The following is an 18,217-nucleotide window of genomic DNA, read 5'->3' on the forward strand; positions in this document are numbered from 1 at the left end:
GATCTGTCTAACAACCAACAAAAGACTGATGTTCTCAACACAAAACACTACTATGAATATCCCATCAGTAGGTTTATGCCTTTTGCATTTTCAGTGTTACAATGTAGCCGGTTGTAGAAGATTGTTACAGTAATATATAGCTACTCAAATATACATAAATGAGCACACACATGCAATACAGTAACAAAAATATTGTCATTTATTTCCAAAATGCAGTATTTTTGAACACTTGTGTTTTGTATGTAACACTTTCCATACCCAACAGGAGAACATTCAGTAAGATAAAGGGTTTTCTGTACAAAAATAAAAAATAAAAGTTGCTCATTCTTTCAAAACTCTAAACACAAAAAGATAAAAACATGCAAAATGTAAGAAAAAATACATTAGGCTGCATCCTCCCTCCTATTTTGGTCTGGTCACAGCACCTCATCTACATCACAAGCCATGTTCTCCCTGGCTAAACAGCGGGGAAAGAATCTTCTGGAGTGACGGATCCAGCCGCCGAAAGCCCCCACATCAACTTCCCCACATGCATCCTCCATTGTCTGGAGAAGAGGCAAGCGTGCGAGGGGATGGTGGTCATACACCTTCCATCGCTGTGCCGAAAAAAACCTTCAATTTGGTTTAGGAATGGGGAACATGGTGGGAGGTATAGAACAATAAATTGTGGGTGTTCGATGAACCAGTTGCGGACCAGAGCAGCCCGGTGGAAACTCACGTTGTCCCAGATGACAACATACCTGGGCTGCTCTGGTCCACCCCTCTGCTCAGCTGGAATGATGATGCCATGTAGTGTGTCCAGGAATGTGATGAGAAGGTGATGAGAAGGGCGGTGTTGTAGGGACCAAGGTTGGCATGGTGATGGAGGACGCCTTGCTGGCTAACGGCTGCGGACATGGTGATATTCCCTCCACGGTGTCCAGGGACATTCACAATCTTTTGGCTTGGTTGAAGCCAGCCTCATCAATGTAAATATAAACATGCTGAATTGCAGCGGCATCCAGCTCCAAGACTCTCTGAAACAGACAACAGGACAATATGTGACATAGACCTAGAGCAGTCAATATGGTGAGGCACAATACACTGGATTACAGTACTGTAATGTGTCTATACAATGCTGATATGATAGTAAATTCACAGTATAGTACTTACTTGTACGTATTCATAGCTGTGTTCTTTAACCCTCTGAGTTTCGCTGAAATGGCTCCCTGTAGACCTGTTTCATCCGGATTCGGTTGCGCTGTAATACATGGTCTAATGTAGACAAGTCCACCTGGTGAATATTATTGAATATTGTGTTGCCTGCAATTATGTGGTTCTAGATTCCTCATAATCTAATGGTATTGTTTGCCACCACCATGTTCGCAATAGCGGTTTCCTGTTCTGGTGTGAACAGCCTGTGTCTTCCAACATGGCCTGGCCGTCTCTCAGTTCTGCAGAAGATCCACAAATATGATTGGTTACCGTAAGCTAAAATAATCTATTTTCTTTCAATATGAAATCACATGATTGTAACATTGGCCAACAATCACTGAGTAACATAGGCCTAATGATATGTCGGACTGCAGTATACTACAGTATACATACATAAAGAGCTTAGTGTAGATGGTAGGTAACTTACCGGTTCTCATTTCTGAATGTATGGATGATAGATGCAACCGTGTAGCAGCTCAGGTTGGGCTGAACTCTGCCCAGCCTCCCTCATACTCAATCCATGGTTGAGCACATGGTCAACCAATGTGACCCTGATCTCATCTGAGACAACTGTCCTTCCTCGTCCTCGTCCTCTTCTTCCTCTTCCTCCTCTTACTCTCGCTCCTTCACCTCTAGCTCTTGCTTCACCATTGACTTCCATTTTCCTCCGAAACAGGAGCGCTCATCTGTGGCCTTTTATAGTGCTAAAGCTCTGATTTCTAAGTGAACAATTCAGCAACTAGTGTTTACACCTGTGAGGAGTGGGTGTTGCCAATTGGTGTATAGAGCTTGGCATTGTGATTGTGTTGCTTTCCAAAGGGACTAAAGAGATTTTAATTTTGAATGTTGTGCCTAATGTAGAGAACTGTGTGTAGTGTTTTGCAAAAAAATTTGATCAAGAATTGAAAACTGAGTGTAAAGCAGGAATTGTGCTTGCAATTTTGCAGACTTGGTTTAGGGATTTGGTACATGAATTTCAGGTTTTGGTGATTGCGTTTCAAGTTCCAACTTCAGTGTGTAAACATTTGGGAAAAACTGTAATTGAGACTAGGGAATTAAACTTGGATTAAAACTTGACCGGACAGGGTACGACAACAAGTTCAAATCTATGAACGAGCAGAAACATTGACGTAGATATTAAAAACACATTCTTTGCTCTCGAGGACTGCACCTCCCAATCCTTGAGATAGTGCCATCCTCCTCATTGTACGGTTTGGCAGATGTTAGAAAAAAACATTGGGTTGGATAGAGACAAAAAAGCGAAGAAAATAAACACAGGATGTGATAACCTGACACAGGAAACCCTGTGAATGCTGGGAGTGAGCGGTGAACTGCACTTCCTGTATGACAGCACAATGGTGAGCTGTGGCCCCAGATTCCTAAATGAAGCCGTAGTCGTGGGGACAAGGAAGGGCAGCCTGTGTCCTGCGGTCCTGGGCTGATAACAGCATTCTCACACAGAGGAACGGAGGCAGCTAACTGTTTCGCTTTCTTCCCAACCCTCCCTCTCTGTGGGCCCACACAAATAATAGACAAGTGTCATATGTCATAGAGTCTGTGGCTGTACATTCTGTCAAGTGTAGGTTGGTTGGTTACCCAAATTCTTGATTTGTTGAACCATTAACTTGTGGACCAGCCAGGGAACAATATACCTACCATGGTGTATTACCTGCCAGGACTTTGCAGTGTACTTTCCCAAGGAGCTAGTTATCTGCCAGCCAAACTTTTTTATAATTGCTATCTCTCTTGTTAGTCTGAGGCTTTAATCCAACAATATTGAACAAAATGATCAAACATACTGTAAAAAGGGTTCAATAATGTTTGAGATATTATTAGAATGAGTGAATAGAAATGGTAAAATAATGCATTATCACAACAAACAAGATGTTGTGATTAAATCTCTGAACCATTGGTCTAGTCAGGCTGTGTTCCCTGCACCATGTTCATGTGATGTCTCGTCTGTAGTGAGGCAGTTAGCGGTGGTGGAGGGATGGATAAAAGCCCTGCTCCCTCCCACAAGACGGAAAATGGAAAGTCAATCTTCTCTGGGAGAGACGATTAATTAGGGGACTATTCAGACGTATTAATGTAAGTACTGTAATTGCACATAGCCAACGTTCTGAGATTATGCAAATAGGGCTCCCACCCAAAGCGCAGGCCCAGTCTGTCAGAGTGATGTTGTGTATATCCCTCACCATCCTTTATGAAGGGCTCAGTCGTTGTGTTGGCTGTGTTGTCTGCACGAAGCAGCCAGACTGTCAGTGTTATACTGTGTATTTCACCGATATCAGCACTGCTCAGATCAACGTATTAACGGTCAGTTGGCATTGATGGTTGTCTGTTCTTCATTTGGGTTATTGTGTACACAGAACCTGAATACTGCTTGAATACCTCTTATAGCAATTTCCCCACAGATAGTGTATTTTGTCACTGCTTGTTTCTGACTTTGTAGTGTTTTGGCCAGGCTGGTTCCTGGAGTTGTTCTCTGATAGATAAGGCTACATGTTAACTAACTAACCACCCCATGTGGATCAGCAGCAGCAGCATTGTCCATTCAGCTCTATTATCGCTGGGCCACACTGCCTCCTGTCCCCGGGGCCCACGTCAACTAACACTTCCTCCTAGGAAGGAAACGTTCCTTACCCACAGCGCAGTGTCACACACTCACAGAGGACAGACCCAAGTAGTTCTACTTTAGCTCAAATTTGTTAGAGTAAATATACCAATGTCCTCAGACAACAGTGATGATACCCACATGCTCTCACAAATGTAACACAAACACACTGACTAACACATTCCAATTTCATTCACATAAACAAGCGCAGAATCAACAACTTGAGCAACATAAGCACGCACACACGCACACACGCACACACACACACACACACACACACACACACACACACACACACACACACACACACACACACACACACACACACACACACACACACACACACACACACACACACACACACACACAACCAGCTGGGTAGTGGGATTAGGATAGAGAGGGAGATCATTTGTCTCAATCTGCAGTGATGATAGTTTGTCAGAGGCTAGAAGAGTGGAGTGGGAGCAGGTGGTGGGAGCAACCGTTGTAAAGAGTCCCACTGTAATCACATCTGCACCACAGAGTCAATGGAGTCCAGTGCAGAGCAGACCCACCAACCACACACTCCCGCTGGGTCAGCTCCCTCCACCTGGGTCCACAGTTAGACAATTACACACAGGGGATGTCCTCCATCACCAAACCGAGACGTGGACACAAGGCCCAGGGCAGGGCCCAGAGCTGGGGATACACACACTGAACTCACCACTTACCCTTATGACTATGACTGACACTATAACTCACCCTTATACTGTACTCACCCTAATACTGTTATACTGTACTCACCCTTATATAAATCTAAATGAGTTTTGTTTCAGCAAGTAAACGTTAAAACAATAAAACAAAATTCATAGCGCAGGAGCAATGAAGAATTTTTACACACCCTTATACTGTACTCACCCTTATACTGTGCTTATACTCTAAAGCAATTTCAGACAGTATTGTGTTCTTGAAATATGCTAAATGTTCAAGCAGTATCGGTATTCATAGGAAGTGTTATTATCTTGATTGTATTTTTTCTTTAGAGTATTATTAGGATATGACTGGTATTAGAGACCATCATGGCAATTATTCATCCATTTTACAAAATGGTTTGACTCTCTCTCGTTCTCTGGTAGTCTTCTCTATTCCTCGATGACCCCTCCTCTCATGGCAACAATAGATGGTATTTTTTGTCTCATTCATATATATTGTATAGTAGTACTGTTGATGGTTGGTATGGCAACCTAGGAGTCAGATGATCTCATTACTGGCCCTTGTAAAAAAACATTTCTCTCTCCCTCTCTGAGGATTTACCCCTTTTCATTATGATTTCCCTATCTCTCTCTCTATCTCTCTCCATATCTCTCCCTATCTTTCCCACTATCTCTCCCCCTTTCTCTCTCTCCCTATATCTCTCTCCCTGTCTCCCTCCCTCCTAAAAGGTCAGATGTCCTCCATGGTGGGGAGAGAGAGATAGAATCTGTAAAAGGTCTATTCAGCACCCCCCCCCATTCCCCTATTGCACCCCACAATCATTCTGTTCCTTTTTGTTGCACCAAATAAAGGAGTGAGGGAAGAGGGGAGGGGAGACAGGAACCTTGAGTCTGCTTTTCTTCAGAGCACGTTTAAAATCTCTCTCTTTTTTTCTGTGCTTCTCTTTTCTTTTCCTCAAAGCTTTCTTTTGTGTGGAAAATAGCCCTTGAACTGGTGGTGGAGTAGTGGTCTGTGTTGACTTTCTGAAATGTCTTTGCTTAACATCATCACTCCATTACTCCACAACTACCCCTCCCTCCCTCCCTCCCTCCCTCCCTCCCTCCCTCCCTCCCTCCCTCCCTCCCTTCCTTCCTTCCTTCCTTCCTTCCTTCCTTCCTTCCTTCCTTCCTTCCTTCCTTCCTTCCTTCCTTCCTTCCTTCCTTTCTTCCTTCCTAACTTCCTAGCTCCCGTTCTCTCTCTCTCTCTGTCTCTTGCTCTTGCTCTTGCAATTCTCTGTCTCTTGCTCTCCTCCCTCCCTCCCTCCCTCCCTCCCTCCCTCCCTCCCTCCCTCCCTCCCTCCCTCCCTCCTTCCCTCCCTCCCTCCCTCCCTCCCTCCCTCCCTCCCTTCCTTCCTTCCTTCCTTCCTTCCTTCCTAACTTCCTAACTTCCTAGCTCCCGTTCTCTCTCTCTCTCTCTCTCTCTCTCTCTCTGTCTCTGTCTCTGTCTCTGTCTCTGTCTCTGTCTCTGTCTCTGTCTCTGTCTCTGTCTCTCTCTCTCTCTCTGTCTCTGTCTCTGTCTCTGTCTCTTGCTCTCGCTCTTGCTCTCAATTCAATTCAAAGGGCTTTATTGGCATGGGAAGGCTATGTTTACATTTCCAAAGCAAATGAAGTAGATAATAAATTAACAATATAAAAGGAACAGTAAACATAACTCTTACAAAAGATCCAAAGTTATAGACATTTCAAATGTCATGTTATGGCTATATACAGTGTTGTAATGATGTGCAAATAGTTAAAGTACAAAAAGGACAATAAATAAACCTAAAAATGGGTTGTATTTACAATGGTGTTTGTTCTTCACAGGTTGCCCTTTTCTTGTGGCTGCAGGTCACAAATCTTGCTGCTGTGATGGCACACTGTGGTATTTCACCAATAGATATGAAAGTATATCAAAACTGTGATTTGTTTTTAAATTATTTGTGGGTCTGTGTAATCTGAGGGAAATATGTGTTCTAACATGGTCATATGCTTGGCAGGAGGTTAGGAAGTGCAGCTCAGTTTTCATCTGATTTTGTGGGCAGTGTATGCATACGGCTGCCTCTCTCAATAGCAAGGCTATGCTCACTGACTCTGGACATAGTCAAAGCTTTTCTTAATTTTGGGTCAGTCACAGTACTCTCTGTTTAGGGCCAAGTAGCACTCTAGTTTACTTTGTTTTTTGTTCATTCTTTCCAATGTGTCTAGTAATTATATTTTTGTTTTCTAATGATTTGGTTGGGTCTAATTGTGTTGCTGTCCTGGGGCTCTGTGGGGTCTGCTTGTGTTTGTGAACAGAGGCCCAGGAACAACTTGCTTAGGGGACTCTTCTCCAGGTTCATCTCTCTTAATGTTATGTTCCTTTTAATGGCGTTCACAGCTTTGTGGAAGTTACCTGTGGAGCTGATGTTTAGGCCAAGGTATGTAGAATTGTTTGTGTGCTCTAGGGCAAGGGTGTCTAGATGGTATTTGTATTTGTGGTCCTGGCAACTGGACCTTTTTTGGAACACCATTATTTTTGTCTTACTGAGATTTGCTGTCAGGGCCCAGGTCTGACAGAGTCTGTGTGGAAGATCTAGGTGTTGCTGTAGACCCTCCTTGGTTGGGGACAGTAGCACCAGATCATCAGCAGACATTTGACTTCAGATTCTAGTAGAGTGAGGCCAGGTGCTGCAGACTGTTCTAATACCCTTGTCATTTTTTGTTATATATGTTGAAGAGAGTGGGGCTCAAGCTGCCTCCCTGTCTCACCCCACGGCCCTGTGGAAAGAAATGTGTGTTTTTTGCCAATTTTAACCGCACAGTTGTTGTTTGTGTACATGGATTTTAGAATGTTGTATGTTTTTGTTTGAAATCAATAAAGCATGAGAAGACTTTGCCTTTTTTTGGTTTGTTTGTTTGTCAATTAGGGTGTGCAGGGTGTATACTTGGTCTGTTGTACGGTAATTTGATAAAAAGCCATTTTGACATTTACTGAGTACATTGGTTTCCTTGAGGAAATGTACGAGTCTGCTGTTTATTGATAATGCAGAGGATTTTCCCAAGGTTGCTGTTGATGCATATCCCACGGTAGTTATTGGGGTCAAATTTATCTCCACTTTTGTGGATTGTGGTGATCAGTCCTTGGTTCCAAATATTGGGGAATATGCCAGAGCTGAGGATGATGTTAAAGAGTTTTTGGTCTTTATATTCTTTATATTTTATAATTTTATTTAGGATACCATCAACAGCACAGGCCTTTTTGGGTTGGGGAGTTGGTATTTTGTCCTGTAGTTCAGTCAATTTAATTGGAGAATCCAGTGGATTCTGGTAGTCTTTAATAGTTGGTTCTAAGATTTGTGTTTGATCATGTATATGTTTTTGCTGATTGTTCTTTGCTATAGAGGGGAAAAAAATTGGAGAAGTGGTTTATCCATACATCATCCATTTTGGATAGATAACTCTTCATGTTGTTGTTTGCTTAGCGTGTTCCAATTTTACCAGAAGTGGTTAGATTCTATGTATTTTTTCAATTACAATGAGCTGATTTCTGATGTGGTGTTGCTTCTTTTTCCGTAGTGTATTTCTATATTGTTTCAGTGATTCACCATAGTGAAGGTGTAGACTCAGATTTTCTGGGTCTCTATGTTTTTGGTTGGATAGGTTTCTCAATTTCTTTCTTATGTTTTTTGCATTCTTCATCAAACCCTTTGTCATTGTTGTTTGTTTTCTTAGGTTGTCTGCTTGACATTTTTTGATTTGATAGGAAAGCTGAGAGGTTAAATATACTGTTTAGGTTTTCTGCTGCCAAGTGTACACATTCATTATTACAGTAAAACATTTTGTCCAGGAAATTGTCTAAAAGGGTTTGAATTTGTTCATGTCTAATTGTTTTTTGGTAGGGTTCCACACTACTTTCCTTCCATCTAGAGCATTTCTTAATATTATTCAGTTCCTTTGGCTTTGATGCCTCATCATTGAGTTTTGCTCTGTTTAAGTAGACTGTGATTTTGCTGTTATCTGATAGAGGTGTCTATGGGCTGACTGTGAGCGCTCTGAGAGACTCTGTGTTGAGGTCAGTGATAAAGTAGTCTACAGTACTACTGCTAAGAGATGAGCTATAGATGTACACTACTGGTCAAAGGTTTTAGAACACCTACTCATTCAAGGATTTTTCTTAATTTTTACTATTTTCTACATTGTAGAATAATAGTGAAGACATCAAAACTATGAAATAACACATATGGAATCATGTAGTAACCAAAAAAGTGTTAAACAAATCTAAATCTATTTTATATTTGAGATTCTTCCAATAGCCATCCTTTGCCTGGATGACAGCTTTGCACACTCTTGGCATTCTCTCAACTAGCTTCATGAGGTAGTCACCTGGAATGCATTTCAATTAACAGATGTGCATTCTTAGAAGTTATTTGTGGATTTGTTTCCCTTCTTAATGCATTTGAGTCAATCAGTTGTGTTGTGACAAGGTAGGGGTGGTATACAGAAGATAGCCCTATTTGGTAAAAGACCAAGTCCATATTAACTTCTTGGGGCTATGTGGGACGTTAGCGTGCCACCCGTGGCGCACCCTATCAACAGCAGGTGCATTTCAAGAGCGGCAAATTTGAAACCAAATAAATGTCAAAATTCAAATTTCTCAAACATACAACTAACTTACACCCTTTGAAAGATAAACATCTCCTTAATCTAACCACGTTGTCCTATTTCAAAAAGGTTTTACGGCGAAAGCATAAAGTTAGGTTATGTTAGGAGAGTACATTGACAATAGCTGTGTGTAATGTATTGTCGATTCAAAGACAGGCGTCACCAAAACCATAAAATCAGCTAAAATTATGCACTAACCTTTTACAATCTCCATCAGATGACACTCCTAGGACATTATGTTAGACAATGCATGCATTTTTAGTTCTATCAAGTTCATATTTATATCTAAAAACAGCGTTTTACTATGGCGTTGATGTTCAGGAAATCGTTTCCCTCCAATAACCGGCAGTCAAGTCATGACAACAAAATAATTAATTAATATTAGAAAACATTGGTATAATATTATATTGTCATTCAAAGAATTATAGATTTATATCTCTTGAACGCAATCGACTTGCCAGATTTAAAATTAACCTTACTGGGAAATAACACTTTGCAATAATCTGAGCACTGCGCCCAGAAAAATACGCATTGCGATACAGACTAACCGCCATGTTGGAGAGATCTAAAATCGAAAATACTATGTAAATAATCCATTACCTTTTGATTGTCTTCATCAGATGTCACTTCCAGGAATCCCAGGTCCATAACGAATGTAGTTTTGTTCAAAAAAGCTCATCATTTATGTCCAAAAAGCTCCGTGTTGTTAGCACATGATCTAAGCCAGCCGGACTTCACTTCACTTCACGAACGGAAAAAATATATTTACGTTCGTTCAAACATGTCAAACGTTGTATAGCTTAAATCATTAGTGCCTTTTTTAACCAGAACATGAATAAAATTCAAGGCGGACGATTGAGATCTCTTTTAAAACATTTCGGAACGAGAGTACCCACCATCAACTCGCACGCCAGGGGTCTAATCGGCCATCACCGTTCCAAGTCTCTTATTCGGTCAGATCTCACAGTATAAGACTCAAAACACTTTGTAAAGGCTGGTGACATCTAGTGGAAGCCATAGGAAGTGCCAAAACATTCCTCAGCCCCTTTGTTTTTCAATGGCATAGGCTTAAAGTCAATTCAACACATCAGGTATCCACTTCCTGTCAGAATCTGTCTCAGGGTTTTGCCTGCCAAATGAGTTCTGTTATACTCACAGACACCATTCAAACAGTTTTAGAAACTTTAGGGTGTTTTCTATCCATATATAATAAGTATATGCATATTCTAGTTACTGGGTAGGATTAGTAACCAGATTAAATCGGGTACATTTTTTTATCCAGCCGTGAAAATACTGCCCCCTATACCCTAACAGGTTAAGGCAAGAACAGCTCAAATCAGCAAAAAGAAACGACAGTCCATCATTACTTTAAGACATGAATGTCAGTCAATATGAAACATTTCAAGAACTTTGAAAGTTTCTTCAAGTTCAGTCTCAAATACCATCAAGCGCTATGATGAAACTGGCTCTCATGAGGACCGCCACAGGAAAGGGAGACCCAGAGATACCTGCTACCTGCTACCTCTGCTGCAGAGTTCAAATAACAGACACATCTCAACATCAACTGTTCAGAGGAGACTGTGTTAGTCAGGTCTTCATGGTCGAATTGCTGCAAAAGAAACCACTACTAAAAGACTACTAATAAGAAGAAGACCGGTGGAAATCTGTCCTTTGGTCTGGAGTCCAAATTTGAGATTTTTAGTCTTTGTGAGATGCGGCGCGGGTGAACTGATGTTATCCGCACGTGTATTTCCCACCGTAAAGCATGGAGAAGGAGGCGTTATGGTGTGGGGGTGCTTTACTGGTGACACTATCGGTGACACTTAACCAGCATGGCTACTACAGCATTCTGCAGCCATACGCCATCCCATCTGCTTTGGGATTAGTGGGACTATCATTTGTTTTTCAACAGGACAATGACCGAACACACCTCCAGGCAGTGTAATTGCTATTTTACCAAGAATGAGAGTGATGGAGTGGTGCATCAGATGACCTGGCCTCCACAATCTCCCGACCTCAAACAAATTGAGATGGTTTGGGATAAGTCGGACCGCAGAGTGAAGGAAAAGCAGTCAACAAGTGCTCAGCATATGTGGGAACTCCTTCTAGACTGTTTGGAAAGCATTCTAAGTTAAACTGGTGCCAAGAGGGTTCAAAGCTGTCATCAAGGCAAAGGGTCGCTACTTTGAAGAATCTCAAATATAAAATATATTTTGATTTGTTTAACACTTTTTGGGTCATGATTCCATATGTGTTATTTCATATTTTTGATGTGTTCACTATTATTCTACAATGTAGAAAATAGTAAAAATAAAGAAAGCCCTTGAATGAGTAGCTGTTCTAAAACTTTTGATCGGTAGTGTACCTACTGTAGGAGTCCACTCGAAGCCTACCATTGACTATGTACATACCCATCGTGTGACAGAGCTGCGGGAGTTGTGACCTGTTTTGTTGGTTATGATGTCATAGTTGTGTCTAGTGGGGCATATGGGGAGGGAATGCTGTCACCTCCAGGTAGGTATTTGTCCGCCTGTGTGCTGAGGGTGTCAGGTTCTTGTCCAGTTTTGGCATTTAGGTTGTCACAGACTAGTACATATCCCTGGGCCTGGAAATGATTGATCTCCCGCTCTAGGATGGAGAAGCTGTCTTCATTAAAGGATGGGGATTCTAGTGGGGGTATATAGGTAGCACACAGGAGGACATTTTTCTCTGTTGAGATAATTTCTCTTTGTCTTTCTCTTTCTGTCTCTTTGTCTCTCTCTTTCTCGCTCTGTCTTTTTCTTTCTGTCTCTTGCTCTCTCTCTCTCTTTATCTCTCTCGCCCTCACATAGTGCGAGAAGAGTGAATTTGGGCCACCCTTCTAGTCCTCATTCTCTCTACCCTCTCCTCTAACTCAGCCCCATAGCCATTGTCGACAAGGTCTGTTAGGATGACAAAGATTGCATGTCCTTTAACAGACCCTACCTGCTCCACCTTAGGAATGTCCTGGCCTTTAGTTTCCTATCCTACTGGCTCTGTCAGCCATGAAGAACCAGGGGAGACCTGTGGAGAGTGGAGAGGTCTATAAGCCCAGATTGATCCATGCAGGGTTCTATTCAGCTGCCTGGCTGCTCCATTGATCCCAGCCTTTCTGCTGCGGTAAACATTTTACTCAGTCCGCGTCTGCATTGATCAATAGCCTTCCATTAATAATGTATCTCATTGACTAGTTTGGCCCCTGAGTAAATTGATCAATTATTCTAATCTCTTTTATTGTAGTGTGGTGACGAATGAGGGCCAAACTGTTTTGGGTTAAACCTCTGGGCTTCTCACTGAACACAATGAGAGTGTCAGAGTAATAGCTTGGTTCTGCCCTTTCCTCCTTCTACCAAAGTCTACAGTATGTTTGTTGTCCTATCCTCCTTCTACCAAGGTCTACAGTATCTGTGTTGTCCTATCCTCCTTCTACCAAAGTCTACAGTATCTGTGTTGTCCTATCCTCCTTCTACCAAGGTCTACAGTATCTGTGCTGTCCTATCCTCCTTCTACCAAGGTCTACAGTATGTTTGTTGTCCTATCCTCCTTCTACCAAGGTCTACAGTATCTGTGTTGTCCTATCCTCCTTCTACCAAAGTCTACAGTATCTGTGTTGTCCTATCATCCTTCTACCAAGGTCTACAGTATCTGTGTTGTCCTATCCTCCTTCTACCAAGGTCTACAGTATGTTTGTTGTCCTATCCTCCTTCTACCAAAGTCTACAGTATCTGTGTTGTCCTATCATCCTTCTACCAAGGTCTACAGTATCTGTGTTGTCCTATCCTCCTTCTACCAAGGTCTACAGTATCTGTGTTGTCCTATCCTCCTTCTACCAAGGTCTACAGTATGTTTGTTGTCCTATCCTCCTTCTACCAAGGTCTACAGTATGTTTGTTGTCATATCCTCCTTCTATCAAGGTCTACAGTATGTTTGTGGTGTAAATGGATTTCCCAACAAGGCTGGTGGTGGTTTGGCAACACTCTGTCCTTTGGTTCTCTCTTCTGCCTCTGAAGGCTGAATCACATAACAAGTGACTTTCTTATGAATCCAATAGATTAGCAACAATGGAAAACGGGGGGCCAGTACAAAAATAATACAAAAAAAATAATAAATGCATGAAATGAAATGTATGCATTCACTACTGTAAGTCGCTCTGGATAAGAGCGTCTGCTAAATGACTAAAATGTAATGTAAATGAAAGCCAGATGAGACAGTAGCAAAAAATGTGTTTGGGGAGTTGAATTTGATGCCCTGTGGAGGGAATGTGATCACATTAGCTAGTATTTTTCATTTCCACAATATTAGTATGTTTTCTCCTTGCAATTGGAGGTGAGGTATATATTGGGTTTTGTGTTAGCTGTTGTATTGGGGATGGGTTTTCAGTGTTACTGCTTGTGTGCTGATGAGGCTGTATCTGCCACCAGTGTCCCCCGTTCCCATGATGGGCTTCAAGGGCATTGGCCATCAGTATTGCAGAGGTAGGGAACCTCTCTCCACCCTTCGCATCTCATTACCACTTCTAATTATCCTGACGACTCACCAAGCCTTGTGGATGTGTATATTTATATCTGTTTAGAGCACACACACACCTTCACACAGGGGATTCAAAAAGGGATCGATAGACGGCTTGTGTCCCTGTCTCTGTGACTGGACATATTTACGAGAGGCGACAAAAATGGTATTAGACCCAGAGTGGGAAGGGGGAAGAGGAGGGGGGAGAAGGGTGAAGGAGGGTGAAGGAAGGGGAGGGAAGGTGAGTGTTTAACCTTGTAGAGACACATCTGTCACAGAAGCCTCCGAAGCCTCCTGGGCTAAAAGTGGGACACTATGACTCCAGAGTGAACCAGGAGAGACTCAAATACTGTAGGAGCTCCCCCTCCTCTCTCTCTTTCATACACACAACCACATAAAATCATTCCCTGAAGTTTTCCTTTGATCTGAGTGTGTTTGGGCTAGGTTTTGTAGTTTCCACTCTCGTCTCTCCAGACAGAGCGATGGACTATCCTCATGGCAATCACCCGGTGATAAGATGGGACCACTGTCGTCATGGTGAGGGCTACCTCATTAAAGTTTAATCTCCACGCCTCCCATCTGTCAGAAAGGATGTGATCGGGCCCCCACACCTACCCCCTCCTTCCTCTGCCCAACGAAAGCGGTTTGATTATCATCTGTCACTAGTGCACATCGCTGCTTGCAGAGCTAAAGTTTTCCTTTGGTACAGCCCACTCTTCACGCTAACATCATGCATATTCCCCAATGGATGCACTTCACTGACTAGATCATACAAAGCTCTCTACAACTGCCGCTTTAGCAACAGCTAAACGTATGGTCTCAATTACTCTCTGTGTTGTTGTGGAAATGAACAGTAAGGAGAGAAAGCAGTATTTCATAGGATTTTGAAGTCAGGAACCAACACCAAATAGGAAGAGGTAATTTCTCATGATCTCATTCTGCTTAGTCTGGAGGGTTATAAAGGGTTGTGGTCCAACACCAAACACACACACACACACACACACACACACACACACACACACACACACACACACACACACACACACACACACACACACACACACACACACACACACACACACACACACATACACACATACACACTGCTTATAGAAGAGGAAAGATGTGTGTGTGTGTGTGTTGAGATAGAAAGCGCTAATTGTAAAGGATGTGGCAGGTTGAGATAAGGTTATCAGGACGCATTGAAAAGTCAGAGAGGAGGCCAGTGCTAGCAGATGGAATTAGATTGATTGTTAGTGGAGCCACTTTTGCGCACACACTGCTATTTAAAGATACCCTTTGGTGAGCACCCAGCCTTCCAGCCCTCTCCCCAGGCATAGCTCTGCCCCCCCTGGTCCGCCAGCCACCCCCCCGGTCCGCCAGCCCCCCCCGTCCGCCAGCCACCCCCCCAGTCCGCCAGCCCCCCCGGTCCGCCAGCCACCCCCCCGGTCAGCCAGCCACCCCACCGGTCCGCCAGCCACCCCCTGGTCCGCCAGCCCCCCCCAGTCCTCCAGCCACCCCCCCGGTCCGCCAGCCACCCCCCCGGTCCGCCAGCCACCCCCCCCGGTCCGCCAGCCACCCCCCCAGTCCGCCAGCCCCTCCGGTCCGCCAGCCCCCCCTGGTTAGCCAGCCACCCCCCCAGTCAGCCAGACACCCCACCGGTCCGCCAGCCACCCCCTGGTCCGCCAGCCCCCCCCAGTCCGCCAGCCACCCCCCCGGTCCGCCAGCCACCCCTCGGTCCGCCAGCCCCCCCCGGTCCGCCAGCACCCCCCCGATCCGCCAGCCACACCCCCCGGTCCGCCAGCCCCCCCCGGTCCGCCAGCCAGCACCCCCCCGGTCCGCCAGCACCCCCCCGGTCCGCCAGCCACCCCCCCGGTCCGCCAGCCATCCCCCCGGTCCGCCAGCCCCCCCCGGTCCGCCAGCCCCCCCCGGTCCGCCAGCCCCCCCACCGGTCCGCCAGCCACCCCCGCTCCACAGGCAGGACAGCCGATAGTACCACAGGTTGTCACTCACAGGGTAACGGACTAGGCACTGCATGGCTGTGATAGTACTGGATAGACCTCCTTCCACTCACAAATGACAGTACTATTTGGTATAACTTTAGCTAAAATTGTGCTATGTGGATCTAAATATGTGTTATTAAATTACTATAATCCACCATTTGAGATTGATACTTCTTTCCTACGGTGCTCTGCACATATCCGTGAGTGTGGCAGAGTGTAGCCGAAAGGTTTTCAATTCTGTTGATCCCCACAGCCTTATTCGACAACTCCCAGATCATTTATCTGTGTCATTTTTCAATTCCTCCTGTTAGGATCCTCCATTAGCCAAGCATTAGAAACAAATTAGCTCTCCTCAGTTGAATGGCTTCATGGAGGAAGTGTGGGAAAATCCGCTATTAGGCAGGAGTAAGGAGTGCCTGTTGGGGAGCTGGAGCTGGAATCCCGCTTAATAAAGGGATACTTAACCATTGGAACGCTGGCTGAATGGCTGAGGACACCTAATTAAGAGAACAAGGTGTCATATTACAGGCTAGTTGATTAATCCAGAGTTTTAGACCTCTACTTACTGCTAACGCTGAATGGGACAACTTGGTTGGTGTGTGAATGTGTGGTGTGAGTGTGTGCGTGTTTGTGTGTGTGTGTGTGTGTGTGTGTGTATATATTTGTATGTGATAGTGGGTAGTAACCCAGGAGGGCTAACTCATTCAAGTTTAATCTCTACGCCTCCCACCTGTCAGAGATGATGTGATCAAGCTCCCCCACAGTGTGTAAACAGATGAGTGATAAATCATCTCTGCACTAGGGTCCTCATCGTGGCTAGTAGATTTTTGTTGCAGGAGGACATGCAATGAACAATCTGCTTTCAAACTATTTGTTGTGTCTCAAATTAGCTGAGCCAATTCAAACCAGAGCACCGGTCTCCTCTGCCTCACAGCACGGCCATCCTTTCCAACTTTCGACCAGTGAAAAGGGATGGGGATGGCGAAACAGCATGGACCGAACCAGGCGGAGACTCAAAATAAACTCATGCAGGCTTGGCTGAATATGGACTCCATCACTGTTTATCTTAGCCAGAGTGTGCATGGGAGCCCAGTGATGAAATCAAAAAAAGGGAGGACAAAAAAAATTCAACAGAGTTGAAAAGGCCACTATATTTGGCTGGGGTTGCCGTGGTAACGCGGTGCTTGGACGCAGATAAACCGCACGTCGAGTTGTGGGAGAGGAATGCAGCCCTTCTGCTTGCGGTTTGGAGAGGAGGCTAACACTTCTCTTTCTCAACAGCTGAACGGCGCTGCAACATCTGGGGATGGGAGAGAGGAGACAGAGCTTTAATTAACCACGCTCGGTGAGGAAAGAAAGACTGTTGGAATATTGGGGAAAATGTTGGAAAACAAGTACAGTGTGTAATCTCCCAGGTCTGTTGAATGTTGTGGTCCCAGTTGTTAATGTTGTTGCGTTGTTTTCACCAACAACACCAGAATAGAGTGAGGAGAGAAAGCAGGATATACTGAAGGCAGCAGGAAAGGAGTAGAAAGAGTGCCGATGGGAAAGGAAGGGACTTGGAAGGCTCTTTAGGTTTTACCATGGCTTTACTATAAGATACGGGTGTATTTTATTGAACTTTTATTTATTCAGGGGAACCCATTGAGACCAGGGTCTGAGGACAACAATACACAACATTCAAAATGATCACTAAAAATAAACTAAAATACAAAAAAAAAGAATGAACATGACAGCTTCAAACACCACAAATACAATTATTTACATTCAATCCAAACAGCTGCAATTCTCATTCAATTCCTTCAACATCGAAGTCCTAAACTAACCTAGAGGCACCAGAGAGTCAAGATGTAGGGAGTTGTTTTGGCTATTACAAAAATGGAGGGCACTAAAACTGAAGGCGGATTTACCAAGATCGGTACGTACTGGAACCTGGAGAGGTAACCATCCCTGTGAACGGGTTTAGTGTCTCATATTTAAAACATTTTACAGTGTAGAGCGGTACGTCGCAAGCTTGTGTAGAGCTTTGTCTATCAGATCCCACCAGGGACACGGTGAGTGTTCAGAAGACCACTGAGGTGCTATTCACTCAATTAATACTGTATTATCCCTGTCGGCTAGGGCCTGTCATTATTTTCTCACGTTATAATACGAGTGTATACTGCATTGCCATCCACTCCACTTGACTTCTAGAAGTGCCACTTGCTTCCTGATTGTAATAATACTGTAGTCGTTGACAGAGTCTAAAGAATATAATATATTTTTAATCGCATAAAAAGTTTGAGAATTGGTTTAGATTTCCAAGGGGCAGTGGGGGAGAGACACAGGAAGAGAGAGAGAGAGAGAGAGGGAGGCAGAGGAGAAGCCAATTTGGTGAAGAATGGTGTTTGGGGGAGCCTGGCTGTGGCCTGCTGATAAGAGGTTCTCCTTCTACTGACAGAATGGGGAGGCCTGGTCTATCGCCCCATTAGCAACCATGCCTACAAGCCCCTGCCTTTTCACCACCGGCCGTCTTCAATAGGGGGCTG

This window comes from Salmo trutta, chromosome 27 (genome assembly GCF_901001165.1).
Source record: "Salmo trutta chromosome 27, fSalTru1.1, whole genome shotgun sequence".
In the NCBI taxonomy this organism is placed as follows: Eukaryota; Metazoa; Chordata; class Actinopteri; order Salmoniformes; family Salmonidae; genus Salmo; species Salmo trutta.